Raw genomic sequence first — 6,437 nt, 5'->3', positions numbered from 1 at the left:
TCAAGTGAAGTCAGTAGGGTGTCGGAGGGTCAGGAGAAGGTCCTGCCTGGCGTCTTGCGTCATTTTCATTTTCTTCACGCTATTCCAGCCGTTTGCTCCTTTCAGCCCTTTTTATGGCCAACGGCAGTATGAAATATGAATTGCGGTTACTTCAAAAATCTCCTTCGCCTTGCCTGGCTATTTCGCCAGGAGCGCCACGGGCAACAAAAATCAACTGCATTTAACTTTGTTGTGCTTTTTCGTCGTAGTCGCTGCTGCTGCGGCACATTGCCATTTTATGGCTAAATCCACTTTGCCAACACACACACACACTGGAGCGCTCTTTTCGGAGGAAGTGGAAGGAAGGAAACAGGACACAGCCAGGTGGCCGAAAAGGGCCTTCCACCTATGGCTTATTGAAACTTGTTGTAAGTTAAGTTATGGCCGAAATGCTGCTGGCTGCTGCTGTTTCAGTACTCACATGCCACATTGTGTGTGTGTGTGTGTGTGAGCTTGGGTTAAAATTACCTTTAAATTGAAAATTATTGTATGTGCGCGCGCTCGACTCGCACTCGAATCGCAGCTCCTCCAAACGCTCACCTGGCTAAAACATAAATTTCTGTGGTTTCTGCCGCAAATTGCGTTGGGTGTTGGATGTTGGGCGGCAGTGCCCGTGGACCCGAGAATTACTTTTTCAATTTAAGACTCTCTCAGCGGCAGGTAAATGAATTAATGTGTGGGAGGAGGACATCTTAATTTATATTCATAAACATCAAGAGGCTGGCTCCAAGGCAGAGATTTAGAGTCCTGCCTAAGAGATTTGTAGAACAGACAGTGAGCAGAAGAGTGAGGGGAGAGCAAGCGGCAGTATTGGACACCAGTTGTCCTTTTGTCAATTTTCAATGGCTTTTAGAATGATTAAATTTCATTTTGTGAAATATGCTGCTGTGACAGGCGGACAATCAGTGAGTTTAGGAAGGCAGAGGAGCAGCATCTGGCCATTGGTTTCGGTTCGATTTGTTTGACAAGTTTATTAAAACAGCACGCTTAAAGTGTCCTCCTCCAGGAGCAAGTTGGCTATAATTCCTGGTCGACATCCGGGGTTCAAGAGTTTTGAACTTGCGGCGGAGCCTGTGACATTTTCCACACACTGGGTTGTTTCGGCAAATTGTCGTTTGCCTGGCCCCTTCCGCAAAATCTAGACTCCTCACGGGCTTGTTTGTTTGCCTGGCGGGCTCGTAAATAAATCATTTGATAACTTGACGCGCTCCCTTCCGCCATCCGAACTGCCCCGAACTTTCCCGTCCACGCATCCCGTGTCCTGCGGTCAAGGACTCACCTCAAGCGACTGGCGCCTTGGCCGCCGCCACAAGATATTGTGATTTATTTGCTTTCACTTGGCTGTGACGTGACGCGACGCTGGGCAATATCGATTGGGTTTAGCTTTACGAGCTACACGGACAAAATATGCGAACGAGTATTCATATTGCAGATGGGGTATATTATTGATACATTTTCTTAAATAACTAATCTTCATAAATTGGTTTTATCCGATTTCAAGGTTCAAGGTTTTAAAAACAGATTGGGTCTGATATTTTTTCCAGTGCATTCAGCTGGCTTACCAATTTCCAGTTGCCACTTTGTTCTTCTGGCCTTATCTGTGCCAACTTTTGGCGCAACGCAACGGGGAAAAGCGGGAAAGCCTCGTTAATTTTTACCGATACTGCGGAGTAAAGTTCGGTCGGACATTGCCGGGGCAACCGCTCGCAGTTTCAATTATCTAAGTCCTTTCTTTCATGTGGCTGCCGACACAACAATTTACACTGGCTTTTGGGCGGGCCGGCACGCCAAATAGTTTGAATTCCCCCAAATAGATTTCCACTGTCGTGGTCGAAAGACGCATGCGAGCTGGCTCATTTGGGGAAATGCGAAAACTTTTAGCAAAAAACACAGAAAGGTAGAGCAGGGAGGTTCGGAGAAAACTCTTTAAGCTTTTCCGGTGAAGCAACGACAAACAACAGGGTTTTCCACTTAGATTCGGGTAAGGTGGATCAGGTGGCACACGGCCGCTGTCATAACCGAATCAATATGACTGCCGGCAGTCGTCAGGTGCAGGTGGCCCGAACCCTGAGCCAATCAGCTATTAATAGAGCTGAGAATCAGCTTAGACGACAGACTTACGGTGAAACCGTTCAGGACTCGCCACACACGCTTGACCCCCAAGAAAGCGGACAATTTTCTATTTATAATCAGGTTGAAACGGATAGCTAAGCCTGTGCCTTGGCTCCTTCTCCTTGCCACCGCCACTGGCATGGGGATTAGGTATTTGAAAAGTTTCTGACCCAAAAGGCTTTGGCATGCGAGTGGGGTGGTGTGTGTTAATGGAGTAGGGGTAGGAGGCCCCCGGGCAGGAGTCCGGAGTCAATAGACAGAGATATATCTCCTCTCGGACCGGATTTTGTTTGCCTGACTTTGTTGCCACTTGCCAACAATGGCAACCTGTCCGGACCGTCGTTTTGGTCCCTGCTTTCATACGGATTTGCCTATTTGCCTGAATGCCCATTATCGTCATCTCCATCATCGCCATCAGAGCGGGCTTGAGCCCTGGTCTGAGCCTCTAACCTAACCCCTTTTTGCGTTTTTGATCTATGCCCCAAAATCCAATGGCTCACATACAGACAAAAGTTTCCAGGCGCCACAAACTTTTCGGTGGCTCTGCCGCTCAACTTTCCCCAACTCCGCTCAGTTGTCATGGCAATTTTGAAAGGAGATATTCAATTTGGCTGGTTCCTCGTCTCCACATAATACTTTCTAAGCAGTTTGAAGTTTTAGGGCCACTTTAAATGGCCACAAATTGTTGTCAGAATGCCGATGCTGCAACTAATTTAATCCAATTAGCTCAAGAACTCGGTTCACTGCATGAAAATGATCAACTCATTAACAAATATAAGTTGGTCCTGTAATGACTGAAATTGTGTGCAAGTTTAACAAGATTAACCGGTGGAAAGTTTTGATTTATTTTGACCCTAGCTGCCCCAATTGAATTTGCCAGTATTATTCTTGGCAAATGCCAACGAAGGGATCCTAGGGGGAACAAGCGACTTAAGACACGCTGCTCTAAGCCTCTGAGTTGGTAAAAATTCAAACAATATGGCCAAAAGCTCATCAAGCGCATCAGTGGGTCTTAGCCCGGTCCAAAGCTGACAGCATCTTAGCCGGAACGAGGAGCCGAAAAGCCGGAACAGGAGCTCTGCCTGTGGCTGCCACCAAATCCATTTTGGCAGCCGGGCGGCAAAGAGGTTGCCTGAATGCAAGGTAGTGAAATTTACAATTTAAAATGCATGCATAATGAATGTTGTTTGCTGCCAAATGACTTTCGGGCAAGGGAATCGGGGGCATTACGACCATGACCCAGCACCCAGCCACCGGGGTTGCCCCTCAGCGTCGGCTGCCCCTTGGCCATGCAACAAGCAGTGCGGAAAAAAGAACCCATAACAACAACTCAACTCGGTCGACTCGACTTCAACTGCAGCTGGAAAAATTCTTAATCTGTGCGAAAATTTAGAGCAGCGCAGTGAAATTGGGTAACGCAATGGGGACACTAAGAAAAATGCACCCAGTCCTTAAAGGATGTCTGATTTCAGGCAAACAAAAGTAAATAGAATGGGAAAGAATAATACTTTAAATAGTAAAATGAATTTTTAAATATTTAAATCGGCATAGATATGAAATAAGTCCACTATAATTTCTTCTGTGCATGAAAGTTTGACAAGTTGAGAGGGGTGGAGGACACAGTAGTTGGATGAGACCATGACTGGCAGCTGGATAGATGCTTCCTTTGGCCTTTGCTTTGTTTTTTGGCTTATTTTGCATTAGAAAAGCATGAAGAGTTCTGGGAAGGGGGGTGGAACCACCACCCACAACTCCTGTGGGTGTGTATGCACATATTTGCCCGACTTTGTTTGCCAACACACATACACACACACACTTGCACAGAAACGCACACAGAAGCAGCAGCTACGGTTGAAAAATTTGTGCATAATTTTGCTAGGCGAAAATATGCTTTGGGCCTTGAGTTGAGCAGGAGCAGAAAACTGGGAAATCGATGACAGGACACATGGCAAGCCCCAAAACTCCCGCTGGGATCCCTCCTTACACTTGCTTTGTTTGCGGATTAAGCTGCCGGGGAGCTGTTGTCCTTGTTCTCCTGATGCCATTCAGTTCTATTCCCCATTCTCATCTGCATCCGCAATTGAGCTCGAAATGTTGCGTTCTTTAATTTAATTAGGCGCGTGCCGCAACAGGAAGCTGTTTGCAATCAGGCGTCGCATACAAACGCACCGACCTCACGAGGATATATACATGTATATATATACATATATATGAATGTGTGGGTATTTACATTGTTCGCAATATTTTCATTACGTGCTCGCTACCTTGACAACCTCTGGCGACAATTTTCACCATATTTTTCCCCATTTCCCCGCAATCTTCTGCACGTCGCGATTTTCCTTAATTGTAGCACACACGTGACAACGATTTATTTCTTTGCAGAGAATAGTTGTAACGATTTTCGTTTACTCGAGTCCTAACCACAGTATAATACTATACACATTAAAAGTTGTACCTTTGTTGTGCAAAGAATTTTGGTCATTAAGCTGGCAGAAATTAAACCCAGAATGTTTCCATTCATTATTCGTTTTATTTGATCTTTTTGAGTCGTGAAAACTATAACCTTTTATGTCGAAATTTCGATTTAACCAAACTGTTTTGATTAATCGTGGCTTGCATTATTTTAGTGGCTCATTAAAAGTGGCCAACCAAGTTGTCTTGGAGCTAAACTTTTTCGAACTTAACTTTTTCGATTTCATGGGCTAAGAGTGATATGGCTTCAATTTCCATTAATAGTCAGCTGTTTGCAGGCACTCGCACATGTGATAGAATGATACGGAATACTCCGGACATCGGAGCCCATTAAACACATTCCAAAATTGAAAAGTCATGTTGAACTTTTTGCTCTGCTGGTTTTTTTTGGCCAGTTTGCATGATTTGTATTTATCTGGGCGAGTGGAAAGCTCTTATCGGCCACAGTTGAGATAGAGGAAAACTTTCAGTTTGATTACTTAAGAATTTGGTCAATGATTTCGAATAAAGTCGAATAGTTGTCCGAAGTTCAAGTGGCAGAATGGCAGAATGGTGCAAGGATTTTCGGATCCCCTCAGACACACACACACATACACCCACACACACACTCACTCATTCAGAGCGGTAATAAATTTCCGCCTGCTTGAGTGCCACAAAAAGAGAGGGAAACAGACACAGACATACGTGCGAAGTTCGCAGCACCATGATGTCCTGGCCATTATCCTGCATATAAAGTCGTTCATTTCCTTGTTGTTTTTTGGTCATTCCTGCTTTGATTTGACCGTCGACAATTTCATTGCTACCCTGCATCCCGCTGTGTGTTACGGCCATTGTATTGCATACATAATAAATTTTATGAAACGTAAATTTTTATTGAGACCAATTTTTGTCGCTGCCATAAAAGCGGAGAACATGAAAGGAAAAGCTCGTTCCAATCGAAGCGAATGTTTTATTTATAGCCCCGCTTCAATTCGGAAATTAATTTCGCATTAACTATTTTCGGTGCCGTATTAGAGGCGAAAGCAAACAAACAGCAATATTAGAAATGTTCACTGGGTAAACAACAAATGTTGTGAGTGCTCCCAGTTTTCTCGTCAGGCCCCCAAAAACCCGAAAACATTTCAAATAGTTCGAATTAGCAAAACAATACAAATGGAGAGCAAACAGAGAGCAAAGACAAAACATAAACACAAATAGAGCCCCCAATTCGAATTTGCTGCCGTAAATGTGAAATGAAAATATTGCGAGTCAAACGAGGCGAACTGAAACAAAGCCAAATGAAATGAAGGAAACTTCGAACCGTGCGACCGAAATCAAATGACAAACGTTGGTCCCATCTGCTGATTTGTGATGGCCAAATAAAAGAAAGAAATGCTCGCCGAAAAACAAGCCAAACAAAGCTATCATTTACGTTGCCCCATTGTTTTGCATGTCCAAAATGCTTTTATGGGTGAGCTAACGCTGCGTATACGTAATCCCCATGTGAACTTGCCTTCAATTCGGCATTTAGATTTGCAATGAATGTGGAGCGGGGTGGTGTGGTGGCACAAACAAATGTTGGAGAAAAATGATGGAATGCCCACTTACATTTAAAACCAATTGGTTTCAGTAATTGCCTTAAGCCCCTCTCCCTGATCCCATACGATTATGGGATTACACTTGTGAGAAAACAACATTCAGGATAATGGCGAATGCATATTAATAACAAGCAGTAATATTTATTAAAACGATGCCTGTTGTTGCGCTTGCCCGCATTTAAAATTCACCAGCGATGCTGTAAAGAGCTGAATTGTTAATGAAATAATGAATATATA

The 6,437-nt window shown here is 44.2% G+C and overlaps 1 protein-coding gene across 5 annotated transcripts in view; it reads right to left on the bottom strand.

Moving 5' to 3' along the window:
• The window catches only part of LOC6728934 (kin of IRRE-like protein 1), a 70,966-nt gene that overhangs the window by 62,970 nt on the left and 1,559 nt on the right, over positions 1-6,437 (bottom strand). The window lies entirely within an intron of this gene.

This window comes from Drosophila simulans, chromosome 3R (assembly GCF_016746395.2).
Source record: "Drosophila simulans strain w501 chromosome 3R, Prin_Dsim_3.1, whole genome shotgun sequence".
Lineage (NCBI taxonomy): Eukaryota > Metazoa > Arthropoda > Insecta > Diptera > Drosophilidae > Drosophila > Drosophila simulans.
This window is presented reverse-complemented; position numbering and strand designations above follow the sequence as displayed.